The sequence below is a fragment of the Heterodontus francisci genome, chromosome 15 (assembly GCF_036365525.1).
Source record: "Heterodontus francisci isolate sHetFra1 chromosome 15, sHetFra1.hap1, whole genome shotgun sequence".
NCBI classification, from domain to species: domain Eukaryota; kingdom Metazoa; phylum Chordata; class Chondrichthyes; order Heterodontiformes; family Heterodontidae; genus Heterodontus; species Heterodontus francisci.
In genome coordinates this window covers 19,859,463-19,877,043 of record NC_090385.1, presented here as the reverse complement: position 1 = coordinate 19,877,043, position 17,581 = coordinate 19,859,463, and the positions used below count along the sequence as shown (strand labels likewise).

Genomic DNA, 17,581 nt, shown 5'->3' with positions numbered 1-17,581 from the left:
CTCGTCATCAGATGGGTAGGCCTTTGGCAACAGGTCCTAGATGCAGAGTGGAGAGGAGAGGGGGAGAGGTCAAGGACTGAGGGGAGTGGGGAGACTTTGGGGACAAAAATGAGAGGGGGCCGGGAGAGATCAGGGGAAGAGGGAGAAGGCCATGCAGGACATCTGATCGCATGGTGAGATGTCCAAGTGCTGGGGAGGTTACTGCATCCCAGTGGGGGCAGAGCGTGAGCAGGGTGAGGGAAGCATACTTGCTCCTCCTCCCCACAAGCAGTGCTGGAAAAGCACATATCCATCACATGCAGCAATCCTTGCCTCCTTTTAACTATTGGGTTTCCCTCGACCAAGGTAACCCTGTTGGCCAGTGTTGATACTGGAACAGAGAAAAAAACAAACTGAAGCATGCAACCTCATTAAAATACATAAATAATTGACTTACAGCAGGAGGATCAGTCATAGACCACACCCCCTCCCCCTACCGCACCAGTCTTGCTCCATTTAAACCAGAAATGGACAGACTTGAAGTGGGTTGGGTTGGATTTGAGTTTTTTTTTTAAATTTCCTTCTAACCTGACCCAAACCTGCTTGTTTTTTGGGGGTTAAATTTCCCCCCATTGGACACTCCATTTACTGAGGGAGATTGCAAATCACTTTGTCAAGTCAACTAAAGGGACTATAACTGCTCCAAAATCACATGGACTCCCTTTTGCATTGGGTTTATGACAATGTCTGATGAAGGATTCCACTTGAAACCTTAACCTATCTTTCTTTTTTTCCTCAGATAATGACTGGTGCATTTCCAGCATCTTGTGATTTTAGTTTCAGATTCCAGCATTTTCTTTTAATGGTATACGTAGATCAACATGTTTAATTTTTTCAGAAGCAGTTTGTGAAAATTTGTTAGAAATAAAAATTCCTCCCTTTTAACTTTTGCCCAGATTTTTTTTTTCTTTAAGTCCCACTGATCAGACCCAAGTGCAGTACACTTGGGAAGTAGGCTGTAAATTAACAGTACTACAGCCTGTGTTTTTTGTTTGCAGGGAAAAAAGGAAAATGTTTCTGGTTACCTTAAAAATGTACACAAAAAAATCAATAAATGCCTTTTAAAAGCTCTTGCCAGATCTTAAAGTTCATTTACAATTATGAAAGAGCAACTGGAACACAAGAATTTTTAGTAGGATGCTTGAACAAGTCTGCCACATTTTGACAAATCTCAATCACAACAATCCGCCTTCCCGTTGTATATTCCTCCCTGCATCCCAGAGCTGAAATGGTGGTGACCGTATAGAAAAGGTTTTGATATTTATGGATTTTTTTGTTGTTCTACTCTATCAATGGGAGCAGGCCCCTTTTCTGGAGGAGGTAAAAGGAAAAGTGTGCTATAATTTCATTTGTTTGGCATTTTTCGTAAATTGGATCCTGGACTACCCGTGCAAACGTACAAAGTCTTTTGGACCCTTTTAAATGGTCTGCTTCAGTGATAATTATTTAATGAGCTTTTGGAATAAGTTGTGTGGAAAAAGTTGTGCCCAACTTCCTTCATGTTAAACTGGCATATTTAATCCCTGCAATGTAGTGAGCAATTTGCCTTGATCAACATCATTTAGATCAATTTGAAGCAATTAGCCATCTGGCACCCATGGATAGAGCAACCTTGTGCTTAAATCAAGATTACTTGATTTCCATTTAGCTTTAGAAAGGTAATGATGTTGTACAGATGGAAGCAATCAATTGCCTAATATGATCTGGTCTGGGCAAGGGAGTGGAACAGATACACGTGATCACTGTTTGAGGTACTGTAAGATGCAAGCATCCATTTTATTTTCATAGTAAACATGTAATAACACTATATATTTAAAACACAATGTACATGCATTTGAATAGCACCACCATCACCAAGACTCCAGTATACATAGAGCGAGTGCTGAGGAAAGGGTTAAGGGTGGTGGTTGTGTGGGGGGGTGGAGGTGGTATGTGAAGAAAATGTATGTTGCTTTCTATTTGTTATTCAATTAGTCACATTTGGCATGCTCAAACACATCATGGAAATGTGATACTGAACTGAACACATGGATGGGTATTTGGTTGGTTGGTAGGAAGGAACAAATTTCATAAAAACTTTCTCCCCATTTCATCCCCAAAACAGAATTTAAAAAAAAAATCTTGGCATGAGTGCAGTAGAGTGTTTATCTCTACCTGAAACCTATGTAGAATATTGAGCATGACTTTTCCCATGCTTTTCTGAAGTTGAAAGTCAATATATTTTAATGAACCAATATCCTGCTGAAAACTGAACTTAATATGAATCACTGGCAAGGGGGAAAACTAATAAATGTTGAATGATTCATTCATTAAAAAAGGAACCAGGTTCATAAATTCAATGGACTAGCTAAAAAGGAATACAATGTTGGAAGCACCCAGCAGGTTAGGCAGCTAACTCAGTTTCTCTTCACAGATGCTGCATGATCTGAGTGTTTCCAGCATTTTTTTATTTCTAATTAGATTTCCAGCTTCTACAGTATGTTGCTTCTGTTTCAACTAAGGATGAAGTAGAGAGAAATCCTAGAGTAATCGACCTAACACTTATCAAGTTATGGATAATAATTACAGAACAGTGAACAAAGCAAACAATGCTGAAATATGTTGCTACATCAGTAACGTCTAACTCATTGGATGTACAGTACTCAATCCAGTTTTATTCACCAACATACAACAGATATGTTCAAGTCCTGAACCAGTGCAAAGAAGAGCCAAGAGTCTGATCGAAGGTGTCAAAGGAGTTACAAGTGAAAATTGGGGCCCTTTATCCTTGAAAATCGATAACCAATTATATTAAATACCTGCAGAAAGTTCCCTCTCAAAAGGTATTAAATGGTATAGAAAGAGTAAAGTTGGAGGACTCCTTCAAGGTACGCCATAATTAGTAGAAATGGGTCATAGGTTCGGACTGGTTACAGGTACATTTAGGACCACTACCAGAATGGGCAATCAACATACTAAATAAACTTCTGGATGCAGTACTATAAATTGAAATCTTATCCATTTAAGAGCTAGCTCGATGCTTGCTTACCCTGAGAGCATTTTGCCCATTATTAATGCATGTTGTGTCCTTCCTAGAATATCACTGCCCATAAGTAGCTTGGCCACAGTCTGAAGAAAGCACTGTTGCCATTTTTAAGGAAGGGAAAAGAACCAAAGCAAGCTACAGGTCAATGTAACTTAAGTAAGCAATTCCCAAAATCTTTCAAAACCAATGGAAATAATGTCCTTTATAACTCAAACATCGCAGAAGATCCTTTCTGTGTTCTGTTACTCAAATTCCTCAAAAGACCACATCTGTACATTTTCAATTCGGGCCTGGAAATTTCTCAGAGATTCTTGCTAGGCTAGGAAATTATTCTATTAGTTTTGTGAGCTGAAAAGTAAAGAAACTTGACCCATTTTTTGAAGAAAATCGTTTTGCTATCCTCCTCCAGCTCCAAGCCTTCCTCAATTGTTTTTTTGCCGTTTTTACAGTGTATTGCAGTTATGCACAGTCTGCCGGTATCTCTCTTGTTTCTACATTAGCAGTGAAGATTCATGAGCTCCAAATAATCCCTAAGCATCCATTTTTGATTATGTAAATAATGGTACCTGTGCCTTGTTTTAGTATTTAGGATTGAAAGGATGGTAAAATTCCAATGGTAGAGATTCCATGACACATTCTAAAAAAAGTTATTTTTTCTTTAAATCAGTTTCAAGCAGAGTATTCCAGTTATCCTACAGTTGTTCAGCAAATGTGAAGACTAAGTAATTGGCAACTACACACACTCCAGCCCAGCTAATACAAATGGAGAGATAAATTTATCGGCAGAAGAGAGTTTGCAAAGGTTTAATCTCTCTTTGAAAACTAAAAAGGTGGTGTAAAATGGCTTCCTGCCTGGCGCAAATATCATTTATGCTTTCACTGACTCAAATATTTCAATGGTAGATCACAATTATAATTACACTATCAAATACAAACATTTTCCCAACTGAAGTTATTTCTTTAAATGATATTTCAGTCAGGTGATGTGTTTTTGAATGGAAGTCCTACATTTGTTTACCACCTATAGTAAATAGAAGACCACAGCCTGAAAAAGCATCTAAACATCAAAATCTCAACAAGCGTCATGAGCAGAGGAATTCTGTCTACAAACAACAAAATACGAGCCTAGCAATTTAAAGAAAATAATGGAGGAAGTTGCCACAATGACACACAGAATGTGCAGGTACATGTCAAATATACAATTATACTCATTGTACAGTGCCGAGGCAGATGCGTACAGTACAAGGTGAGAATAGTCATCAGCTGATGGACAGAATGATTCCTAGCTTATCACCTTCTTTGTCAGTATTTGTATTAAAGTCACTGCATTTTTGTTTATATAAATCAACATTTGTCAAGATCTTCTCCTCTCCACCAGCAACCTCCATCCCCCACCTAACATACACTCAAACTTAGCTTAATTGAACCATTTTCCAAAACTCCCATGTCTTTAGTTCACTCCAGTTCTTCAATGCACAACTATTCTGTTCGAACAGTCACATAGTGCTGGCCATTATAGAAAGAAAAACTGTCCCTTAGTCACTTGCTGCCAAAATAGGGCCTGGAATGGAAATCTCAACGTGACATCTTAAAGACTGACTACATTGGTATGAGCGTGAGATACACCCTACAACCCACCTTTTACAATACAAAATAAAACAAGATAACATTAAATTGCTTGAAGACAGGGGACCAGAAAAGAAAATCTAAAAGTTAGATGGCCCCAAGAAGTGAATTTCTTTAGTTTAAGACATACCAACAAATTCTTTCCACTTTGCACCAAGACATCTATAGATTGGATTAAAGAGATATATTCACAATCAGAAATATCTGGAAATCACATAAAACTTAATAAAATTACCTTTCATATTTGTTTACCCCTCCTCTGCTGAAAACAGCAACTCCTATTGGGTTTAAGGTTCAGTGCCTTGCCCGAGTGGTTATCTTTCATGTACAATCATGGACAATGAATTATTCAACCTGATATCATGTTACAACTGAGCCCAATCCTATTCTCACCAAGCCTACTTTCTGACAGCAATCGGGAACAGGAACCCTGATTGATTTTTTTCCGCCCCCTTCATTTAGCATATGGAGGTTAAATATAGTAACCCCCTATGCAACTTGCTAGAACAGCTTACCCAACACAGAAAGAGAATTCAATCTTGTGTGGTTCAGTACCACACCATATACCAGCTGAGTCATCAGGGGAACTGGTCGAGATTATGTGGCTTCACCACCATTGAAACTCCGAGAAGGTCAACAAGCAACAACTGAAGCAAGTGAAAAATTATCACTATTTTCCCTACCAACTACCTTAAAGAGAGCATCTTGCTACCAGCTTTAACTCCACCTGGCCCACTTCAGTTGCAAAATAAACATAATGTACCCAATTGATGCAAATGCATTTGAGTGATATCCTGAGAATCGTTTTTCAGTCAAGGGTCAAATACCCAGCATTGAGTTACATAGCCTGACACCTTCTAGCTTGAAGCACCGAAGGGATCACAGGTGGACTTACCTTCAAAATACCAGACAGTTCTGAATGCAAGATCACAGTGATGAGCAGCAATCATCTTTCTCACCTCATCGCTTAACTTTCACTCAACATTGGTAAATGTTTATCTTATAGGAAATGGAAACCTTGTGAATTAATCATTAAATCTATCCATCACCTCAGTATTGGCCATCTGACATGTTCCTGTTAAGTGTCACCCTGGTACATTACTTCACATCATTGATGTAAGGGCAAGTAATGGTTTCTAAATAATCCCACTTGCAAGTTTCCTCCAACAAATAGACCAAGACTCAAACAAAGGAATACTAGGATTTGTACATCATCTATCATGTACCAGAGATTATTATAACCTTTTGAAGTGCATTTATGTAGACAAACACAGCAACTAACTTGTGCACAGCTAACAAATTAATTACTAAAAAAACCAAAAGAATTAAAGCAATTATCCAATAGCAACATTAGAGATGAATAACAGGGGCCGTGACATCCCCCACCAGCAATACAACCAACTAGGACTGCTCGTCATACGACACGAGAAATGGGAGCTTCTTCATTACTTGTTATCCATTTGTTGACTTCACAGACAATATGGAGTACAACGTAAACTGAAGTGACTTTCATAACACTGCATCGGTCAGTGAGTACAGAAACATATATAAACCACCCATGCTGCTGTAACAGTTTGAGCTCCACCATAATGTCAGGTTTCAGAAAACACTTACAAGTAGTTCTTCGGATTCAAGCCAGACAAACCTCAATGTATCTCAGCGTTTCAATCCACCTTAATGCAACTGACAATCCACCTTCCTGGGTCATTTCTGTGGCCATCCAATAAAAATTCTCTCGTTAATTAGGTACCACAGAGCTGTTTTACCAAAGATCACTATGTGGCCACTCAAAACTTTCAGGACAGCTGCTCAGCCCCATTTCTTAAACCAGCAGTTCAATGGCTAAACAGGAACAGCTACTCTTCTCCACTTGGAAACCTGAACTTAACCCACTGGACTTTATTTTCCCAAAAATAAAACATATATTTGAAAATATATTGTGCTAAATAAAAGAGTGATTTGTACACCAATCTATGGAATTTTTAATTAAAATGGCAAAGTAAAGGAGCAATGTATACACAGGATTAAGTGTCTAATAATTTAATTATATTTTAAATTAGAAATGAACTAAGAGTTACCTCTTGGAAATCAGTAATTTGCACTCATTACATTTGTTGAAATGCTACCAATTTCTGTACATGAAAGAAACTCCATATCTAACAGCTGCTTTTAATTACAATTGCTATTTGGCATCTTTTTTTTTTATTTGCGAACATTTATTTTCAAAAATGTTAGCCAGGGTGTTAGAACTGGAGAATGGAACCCCTTCCCACTTCTAGCCCCATTGCAGCACCAAGAACTCTCAAGTTAGATCAGCTGCAGACAGCTATGCAGTAAAGCTCCCTTTGATCTGCCCCAACAGTATATCTCATCCTCAGACTTGGAAGAATATACCTAACTGCACAGTCTATCACTTCCATTTTTGAATCCTTTTGACTGCTCAATGGCATTGCTAGGTGACTGAGAAATGAAGGACCAATCCTCATGCACAGCTGGATTGAGACCACCCCTCATCATGGAACCCTTAGATTCAACAGCGATATCAACCACTCATCCCATCAGTCGGAGGTAGAACTAAACCCAAGCCCAGAGGTGAAACAACAGTGTTTGTCCCATTGTATCACATTCTCTCAGACATTATTTCAATAGGAATTCATTCAACATTTTTTGAAATGAAGCCTTTAATTAAAAAAAAAAGTGAAGCGAACGATTAGGATTTAAGAACCTTATTTTCCACCAATGTGTGATGGATAGGCTTGTTGGCCCGACCCATTTATGTGCCGAGATAAATTTTTTTTGCCAATTTGCTGGATGTAGTTCCTCTCGACTGTGCCTCGACAGTAGTACAGCTGTTCTATCAATCACAATGAACTAGGCTGGGAAATAGTTTCCAAAACAGGGTGCCAATGTCACGATGTCCCAGTTCACAAAAAGGGCAACAAATCACAGTAAATATCTCCAGAGACTTGAGTCTTTTGATGTCACAGAGCAATGATTACTGCCTGATGGACTCTGAACAATAGCATGGCTTCACTTCAGAAAATCTCTCACCACCCACCCCAACTTCACCCAAGTGTAAACTACTTTTACTGGTAATACCGTCAAGATAAGCAGCCCTTCACACTTTGTATTTTAAATCACAATTTACACAATTTCTAAAATATATGGTCCAGCCACCTTTTCTTTTAATAAATTTAACCTACTTGGAGTGATAGTCAAGCAAAATCTTCTGTAAGCTAGTCCATTTTTCTGTGGGGTTCTTTGTTGTAAAGTACATTGCACATTTAATGAAGCTTGTGTGAATTGCCAGCAGTACTTTAAAGTTTTAAAATGCATAGCAGCCCTCACACAAACTGGAGTTTTCTTTTTTTCAAAAAAAAAGGTACATAGTAAAACATATCAGAACTGATTAAAAAAAAAAAGCAATTCAAGAAAAATAAGCTCCAAGAACACTCCCACTCATAGCAGTTGTCTAATACACTGCCCCAGATGTTGCTGAGATGGAAAATTCCCTCGTTAGAATCCATTTAGATAATCTGGAGCTTCTTTGGAGTTCTGGATGAGATCTTGATAAGTGCATGGTCGTTCACAGAAATAATCATTCCAGTTCTGATGCAGCCACTTCCTGAAACCAGCCAGGCTTTTCTCTCATGAAATCTGAAAATTAGAAATTACATGTGAAAGCTATTGCACAATATTGATAGCAAATGAATAATATGGACAGTTAAATCTGTTGCAAGCATCCCTTCTGAGCTGAAGAGCACACATCTTGCTGCCGCATATGGGTAACTGGTGTAGAATGGAAGCGAACATACTGGGGAGGTTCCAAGGTCTATTTGGGGGTCTATGTTTGCTGATCTCAGCTAGAGAGACAGTTGTAACAGTCAAGACTACCTTGTACCCTTGGTTTAATGAGGAGCAAGGGTGGAATCCGTCCTTGTTCCTGCACTTGATCATGACCGCCACCCCACCGGCTCCATTTCCTGGAAATGAGTGTTTCCTCAGCCTATATCCACACAATCAAACTCAGTTTTGATGCAGCACACTATTAGACACACTGCCAACACCCACCATCGCAGCTAACATGCTAGGAATGGTCACTTGGATGAAATACTGATGAACTGTACCCCAGCTAGCATCTTCAGGAGCAGATGAAAGAAAAGGAGCAAGATGGTGGGGAAGGGTGGAAATGAACTTGAAAGCCATACACTCATTAAATGTTGCTGTAGATTTCATGGCAGTGGACCAGAATTAAGAAACTTGATCTCATTTTTGTCAGGGTTCTAACTGACACTAGGATAAGCTTATACTTTGAGGCCATATTACAGATTGCAGCAAATGGATAACCAGACTCAGATGTAATCCTGGAATTTAGATAATTACATACATAACTCAAAATTCTGCTTGCGGTTTATGTCGTCCAAATCCCTTCACTAAATTAGCTCTGTCGTTCACTCCAAACAGTTTATAGTTCTATGGCCTTCACTCCCACCTAACAATATATTTTACGAACATTTTGTACATTTGCCCAAAGTGCTGAAAACAGTCAGTTTGCCATTACTGTGTCTGAGACCTCCTTCTCCTCATTGCCATCCTGCAGAATGTGTACTATATAGGATTTGTATCTCTTATATCAGCAGTGACGGACTGCAATATTTGATGCAGATCGAGTATGGGGAAACTGGGTCAACCATTAACTAGCATTCAGCTTTGGACAAGCCAACTGTCATTAAAGCCAGATGTAAATTCTAGTGGTTTCCATTCAGGTTAAACTTTGGCATTATTAGCCGTGACTCTGTGGGTTCCACACTCCTCTGAGTAGGTTGTGGCTTCAAGCCTCACTGTAGAGATTTGAGCACATAATCAAGGCCAATACTTCAGTGCAGCACTGAGGGAGCACTGCACTGTTGGAGCTACTGTCTTTCAATGAGATGTTAAACCAAGGTCCTCTCAGGTGATGTAAAAGATTATGTCACTATTTCAAGAAGAGCAGAGTTCTCCCAGTGTCCTTGCCAATATTTAGAGCTCAACCAACACCATTAAGAGAGATTACTTGATCATATATCTCATTGCAAATTTGTTGCTACATTTCCCGAAATTAGAACAATGATTACACTCCAAAAGCTACTCTGCTGGCTCTGAAGGACTCTGGGGTGCCCCAGGGTCATGAAATGATGTACAAAAATGCAATTAATTTCTTTCTCAAAGAACAAAGAACAGTACAACACAGGAACAGGCCATTCGGCCCTCCAAGCCTGCGCCGATCTTGATGCCTGCCTAAACTAAAACCTTCTGCACTTCCGGGGACCGTATCCCTCGATTCCCCTCCTATTCATGTATTTGTCAAGATGCCTCTTAAACGTTGCTATCGTACCTGCTTCCACCACCTCCCCCGGCAACATGTTCCAGGCACTCACCACCCTCTGTGTAAAACACTTGCCTCGCACATCCCCTCTAAACTTTGCCCCTCTCACCTGAAACCTATGTCCCCTAGTAACTGACTCTTCCACCCTGGGAAAAAGCTTCTGACTATCCACTCTGTCCATACCGCTCATAACTTTGTAAACCTCTATCATGTCGCCCCTCCACCTCCGTCGTTCCAGTGAAAACAATCCGAGTTTATCCAACCTCTCCTCATAGCTAATGCCCTCCAGACCAGGCAACATCCTGGTAAACCTCTTCTGTACCCTCTCCAAAGCCTCCACGTCCTTCTGGTAGTGTGGCGACCAGAATTGCATGCAATATTCTAAGTGTGGCCTAACTAAAGTTCTGTACAGCTGCAGCATGACTTGCCTATTTTTATACTCTATGCCCCGACCGATGAAGGCAAGCATGCCGTATGCCGCCTTGACTACCTTATCCACCTGGGTTGCCACTTTCAGTGACCTGTGGACCTGGACGCCCAGATCTCTCTGCCTGTCAATACTTCTAAGGGTTCTGCCATTTACTGTATACCTCCCACCTACATTAGACCTTCCAAAATGCATTACCTCACATTTGTCCGAATTAAACTCCATCTGCCATTTCTCCGCCCAAGTCTCCAACTGATCTATATCCTGCTGTATCCTCTGACAATCCTCATCACTGTCCGCAACTCCACCATCCTTTGTGTCGTCCACAAACGTACTAATCAGACCAGCTACATTTTCCTCCAAATCATTTATATATACGACAAACAGCAAAGGTCCCAACACTGATCCCTGCGGAACACCACTAGTCACATCCCTCCATTCAGAAAAGCACCCTTCCACTGCTACCCTCTGTCTTCTATGACTCAGCCAGTTCTGTATCCATCTTGCCAGCTCCCCTCTGATCCCATGTGACTTCACCTTTTGTATCAGTCTGCCATGAGGGACCTTGTCAAAGGCTTTACTGAAGTCCATATAGATAACATCCGCTGCCCTTCCTTCATCCATCATCTTTGTCACTTCCTCAAAAAACTCAATCAAATTAGTGAGACACGACCTCCCCTTCACAAAACCATGCTACCTCTCGCTAAGAAGTCCATTTGTTTCCAAATGAGAGTAAACCCTGTCCCGAAGAATCCTCTCTAATAATTTCCCTACCACTGACGTAAGGCTCACCAGCCTATAATTTCCTGGATTATCCTTGCTACCCTTCTTAAACAAAGGAACAACATTGGCTATTCTCCAGTCCTCTGGGACCTCACCTGTAGCTAATGAGGATACAAAGATTTCTGTCAAGGCCCCAGCAATTTCTTCCCTTGCCTCCCTCAGTATTCTGGGGTAGATCCCATCAGGCCATGGGGACTTATCTACCTTAATGCTTTGCAAGACACCCAACACCACCTCCTTTTTGATAATGAGATGACTAAGACTATCTACACTCCCTTCCCTATGCTCATCATCCAAGTCCTTCTCCTTGGTGTATACTGATGCAAAGTACTCATTTAGTACCTCGCCCATTTCCTCTGGCTCCACACATAGATTCCCTTCTCTGTCCTTGAGTGGGACAACCCTTTCCCTGGTTACCCTCTTGCTCTTTATATACGTATAAAAAGCCGTGGGATTTTCCTTAATCCTGTTTGCCAATGACTTCATAACCCCTTTTAGCCCTCCTGACTCCTTGCTCAAGTTCCTTCCTACTGTCTTTATACTTCTCAAGGGATTCGTCTGTTCCTAGCCTTCCAGCCCTTACGAATGCTTCCTTTTTCTTTTTGATGAGGCTCACAATATCCTGCGTTATCCAAGGTTCCCGAAACTTGCCAAACTTATCCTTCTTCCTCACAGGAACATGCTGGTCCTGGATGCTAATCAACTTACATTTGAAAGACTCCCACATGTCAGATGTTGATTTACCCTCAAACAGCCATCCCCAATCTAAATTCTTCAGTACCTGCCTAATATTGTTATAATTAGCCTTCCCCCATTTAGCACCTTCACCCGAGGACCACTCTTATCCTTATCCACAAGTACCTTAAAACTTATGGAATTATGGTCACTGTTCCCGAAATGATCCCCTACTGAAACTTCGACCACCTGACCGGGCTCATTCCCCAATACCAGGTCCAGTACAGCCCCATCCCTAGTTGGCCTATCTACGTATTGTTTCAAGAAGCCCACCTGGATGCTCTTTACAAATTCTGCCCCATCCAAGCCCCTAGCACTAAGTGAGTCCCAGTCAATATAGGGGAAGTTAAAATCACCCACCACTACAACCCTGTTACCTTTACATCTTTCCAGAATCTGTCTGCATATCTGCTCCTCTACCTCGTGCTGGCTGTTGGGGGCTGTAGTAAATCCCCAACATCATGACTGCACCCTTCCTATTGCTGAGCTCCACCCATATTGCCTCGCTGCATGACCCCTCCGAGGTGTCCTCCCGCAGTACAGCTGTGATATTCTCCTTCACCAGTAATGCAACTCCACCACCCCTTTTATGTCCCCCTCTATCCCGCCTGAAGCTTCTAAATCCTGGAACATTTAGCTGCCAATCCTGTCCTTCCCTCAACCAAGTCTCTGTAATAGCAACATCATAGTTCCAAGTACTAATCCAAGCTCTAGGTTCATCTGCCTTACCTGTTATACTTCTTGCATTGAAACAAATGCACTTTAGACCACCAGTCCCGCTGTTCTCCGCAACATCTCCCTGCCTGCTCTTCCTCTTAGTCTTACTGGCCTTATTTACTAGTTCCCCCTCATTTATTTCACCTGCTGTCCTACCACTCTGGTTCCCACCCCCCTGCCACACTAGTTTAAACCCTCCCGAGTGACGCTAGCAAACCTCGCAGCCAGGATACTTGTGCCCCTCCAGTTTAGATGCAACCCGTCCTTCTTGTACAGGTCCCATCTGTCCCTGAAGAGATCCCGATGGTCCAGATATCTGAAACCCTCCCTTCTACACCAGCTGTTCAGCCACACTATCTTCCTATTTCTAGCCTCACTGGCACGTGGCACAGGGAGTAATCCTGAGATTACAACCCTAGAGGTCCTGTTTTTTTTTAAAAAAACTTTCTACCTAACTCCCTAAACTCCCCCTGCAGGACCTCATCACTCTTCCTGCCTATGTCGTTGGTACCGATGTGTACCACAACCTCTGGCTGTTCACCCTCCCCCTTCAGAATGCCCCCTGTCCGTTCAGAGACATCCTTGACCCTGGCACCAGGGAGGCAACATATCCTGGAGTCTCTTTCACGTCCACAGAAGCGCCTATCTGTGCCCCTGACTATAGAGTCCCCTATAACTATTGCTCTTCTGCGCTTTGTCCCTTCCTGCTGAACAACAGTGCCAGCCGTGGTGCCACTGCTCTGGCTGCTGCTGTTTTCCCCTGATAGGCCATTCCCCCCAACAGTATCCAAAACGGTATACTTGTTAGAGAGGGGGATAGTGCAGGGGATTCCTGCACTGACTGCCTGCCCCTTCTAGCGGTCACCCATCTATCTGCCTGCACCTTGGGTGTAACCACGTCTCTAAAACTCCTGTCTATGACACTTTCTGCCACCTGCATGCTCCTAAGTGCATCCAGTTGCCGCTCCAACCGATCCATGCGGTCTGTGAGGAGCTGCAACTGGGTACACTTCCTGCAGATGTAGTCCTCCGGAACGCTGGAAGTGTCACGGACTTCCCACATCTCACAGGTGAAGCACTTCACCCCTCTAACTGTCATTTCTAGCACTAATTAGTTCATTAGTATAAAATAAATACTTATTCAATTCTTACTAAATTGTTACAATTAACTATATGGTCCCTAGTGCTAGATTTCTACTATAAATTTTAAATGCTAACTAAATACAGTAATGTCCTCCCACTGGTTTAGTTACTCTACTTATTAATTAGTTAATTATTCTTTTTCTCACCCTAAACCTTTTGGTGAGGGGAGGCAGAAAATCTATAATATTGTTGTGTTTGTGTTTTTCCTATTCCAATTTTCTTTGCCTTTCTGACTATAGCTATTCATGCTCTGGTATGATTGCATAGGCTCTGGCAGCCTCTTGCACTTCATTTAAGTGGCCATTCTAAACACACAAGTTGCTATAGGTTATTCATCAGTTGTGGTTTATGATGTCCAAAGACCTTCATTAAATTGGTTGTGTGTGTTCGCTCTTAACTGTTCACCATTCTATGCCCCTCACTGCCACCTGTGAACAATGTGAGTGGGTCACTTTAGCAGAGGTCACTAGACTCTGATCAGGATTGCAAAACTATCTCCATCCCAGGGCCACTGTAGGAACCCTGTCACTACCTCATCCAAGATCAGATAGTTCATCACAAACCTAGCTAACAACAGTGGTTGTGCTTCAAAAGTCATCCATTAGTTGTAAAGTGCTTCAGGACATAAGCCAATGTATAAATATCAATTCTTCTTTCTCATGTTGTAAAGCTCAACGTCACATCATACTGTGCACCTATGTAGTGAACCATCAGTGTAATCAAAAAAACATGTACTGTACACAAGCACACAAGCAAAATGGTTGGACAGTCATGCAAGATGCCTCTGCTGAACAAGTTCTCAAACAACAGAACTCTGGACTCCGTCAAAGGACAGCAGGGAAAACACTGTCTTAGAAACAGTGACCTCTTGACTTGGCAGTCAAGGGTTCTAGCACTGAGCCAAAGCTGATATTATTCACTAATGATTGGTGGCCTTCATTGACATGATGGGGTGAATTTTACAGATCCCCCAACGTTGGGGGGTCGTGGCAGCTGGGTGGAGCGGGGGGTGCAGAAAATGCCTCTGGGAGAGGCCCGCCACGGACGTCGACACTGGGCAGGCCCCACACTGCTGGAGGCGGCGAGGCCTCGTGGCGGCATCACCCCTCGGCGGCGGCATCAAAAATGTAAATTTATTTAAAGTAATGAATTAAATACTTACCTGCTTCCACTGTTGGTCCCGGTGTGATATCCGTGCCAGTGGCTGGCACTCCCGCGCCTTCGGCTCTCCATCCGGAGATCCAAGGCGTAACACTGGTGGGAAGGGGGGAGCAGTTAAGTATTTCAGTGCAGGGTGGGGGGGGGGGGGGTGGTGGGGAGCGGGGTCAAACTAATATGATTGGTGTAGACAATGGTGGGAAGGGTTAAAGATAAAAGTTTTGTGAACTTGGTGGGGGTTGGGGTGGGGGGTGGGAAGGTCAGCTGCACGCAGTAAGTATTTTGGGGGGAGAGAAGGCAAGGAATGAAGTGTTTGCTTATTGGGGGGGGGGGCGGGGCGGGTGGAAGAGGGTCTGGAAAATGTATTCGTTTGAATAAATTATAACTCTATTTCTTTAAAAATTCAAATGAAATATAAGGGCTCGAAGCCCTTTAAAAATGTCGCCAGAACCTGTGCAATGGTGCCTGACGCCATTGCTGGGGACACACCACCCGCCCCTTCCCTCTTCATCGGGGTGGTGGTGGTGGGGGGGGGGGGGGGGGCGGGAGATGGGGGGAGGGCGTTCCACCTCAGCCATTTAAATGAGCTGCCGCGTTTAATATTGCGGCAGCTCCACGACGAGCGATCCGCATAGTTTATGGTAAATTTCAGCCCAATATTTCCAACGTTCTACCAGTTTGGGAATGGTCATATTTCCCAAAGCAACTGATAATCTCAATCATTACTTATCCTTTTCTGATGATTGGAGCGTTTCATTTAATCTATCTAATAATGCCCAAACTACATGTTTTAATGTCTTTTCCCAGGAGTCTGACTGTCACTTTAAATGCTGGATATTTTTAAGTGCTTCCTTCAGCTGCAGAGAATACATATTAAAGTTTGGTATGCAGGAGGCCACTTCAAAGATATCATTCTCAAGAGTATTTCCTGAAAGCTATCTGCTTGGATAGTGTTCTATTCAATTTTGGTCAACTTCATACGTTTGGGCACAGTCAGATAAGCAGTGATGTCTTTGAACTTTACGGTAAGTGGCAGCTGTATTTATGTGGGCAAACACGATTCTGATTCTATGAACAGCTGACTATCTAATGCAGTTAAAGATACATTTTGTGTCATATTTTGCTGTATTTTCAAAGAATTCCTGAATGGTATATCTGAATGGTTTAGAGGGGATTTGAGGAAAAAATGTTTCACTCAGATGGTGGTTGGAATCTGGAACACATTGCCTGAAGGGGTGGTAGAGGCAGGAACCCTCACAACATAGAAAATAGGAGCAGGAGTAGGCCATTCGGCCCTTCGAGCCTTCTCCGTCATTCATTATCATGGCTGATCATCCAACTCAGTAACCTGTTCCCGCTTTCTCCCCATATCCTTTGATCCCTTTTGCCCCAAGAGCTATATCTATCTCCTTCTTGAAAACATACAATGTTTTGGCCTCAACTGCTTTCTGTAGTAGCGAATTCCACAGGCTCACCACTCTCTGGGTGAAGAAATTTCTCCTCATCTCAGTCCTGAAAGGTTTACCCCGTATCTTTACACTATGACCCCTGGTTCTGGGCTCCCTCACCATCGGGAACATCCTTCCCGCATCTACCCTGTCAAGTCCTGTTAGAATTTTATAGGTTTCTATGAGATCCCCTTTCACTCTTCTGAACTCCTGCGAATATAATCCTCACCGACTCAATCTCTCCTCATAGGTCAGTCCCGCCATCCCAGGAATCAGTCTGGTAAACCTTCGCTGCACTCCCTCTATAGCAAGAACATCCATCCTCAGATAAGGAGACCAAAACGGCCCACAATATTCCAGATATGGCCTCACCAAGGCCCTGTATAATTGTAGCAAGACATCCCTGCTCCTGTACTCTGATCCTCTCGTTATGAAGGCCAACATACTATTTGCCTTTTTTACCGCCTGTTGTACCTGCATGCTTACCTTCAGCGACTGGTGTACAAGAATACCCAGGTCTCATTGCATATTCCCCTCTCTCAGTATATAGCGTTCAGATAATAATCTGCCTTCCTGTTTTTACTACCAAAGTGGATAACCTCACATTTATCCACATTATACTGCATCTGCCATGCATTTGCCTACTCACTTAACTTGTCCAAATCATTCGGAAAAAGACCCGTTTATCCCTACTCTTTTGTTTCCTGTCTGCCAACCAATTTTCTATCCATCGCAATACGCTACCTCCAATCCCGTGCGCTTTAATTTTACATGTTAACCTCTTAGTGGGACTTTGTCGAAAGCCTTCTAAAAGTCCAAATAAACCACATCCCCCTCATCAACTCTACTAGTAACATCCTCAAAGAATTCTAGTAGATTTGTCAAGCATGATTTCCCTTTCGTAAATCCATGCTGACTCTGTCCAATTCTACCACTATTCTCCAAGTGCTCTGCTATAAAACTTTGATAATGGACTCTAGAATTTTCCCCACAACTGACGTCAGGCTGACTGGTCTATAATTCCATGTTTTCTCTCTACCTCCCTTTTTAAATAGTGGGGTTACAATAGCTATCCTCCAATCTGTAGGAACTGTTCCAGAGTGTATAGAATCTTG

At 42.2% G+C, this 17,581-nt stretch overlaps 1 protein-coding gene across 3 annotated transcripts in view; it reads right to left on the bottom strand.

Annotated features, from left to right (window-relative positions):
- Positions 1 to 1,784: 1,784 nt before the first annotated feature.
- ophn1 (oligophrenin 1) overlaps positions 1,785 to 17,581 on the bottom strand; it is a 211,343-nt gene continuing 195,546 nt past the window's right edge. For all 3 annotated transcript variants that reach the window (XM_068047210.1, XM_068047211.1, XM_068047212.1), the window contains one exon: positions 1,785 to 8,347. The gene's annotated coding sequence lies outside the window, so the exon portion shown is untranslated. The remainder of the gene's footprint in view (positions 8,348 to 17,581) is intronic.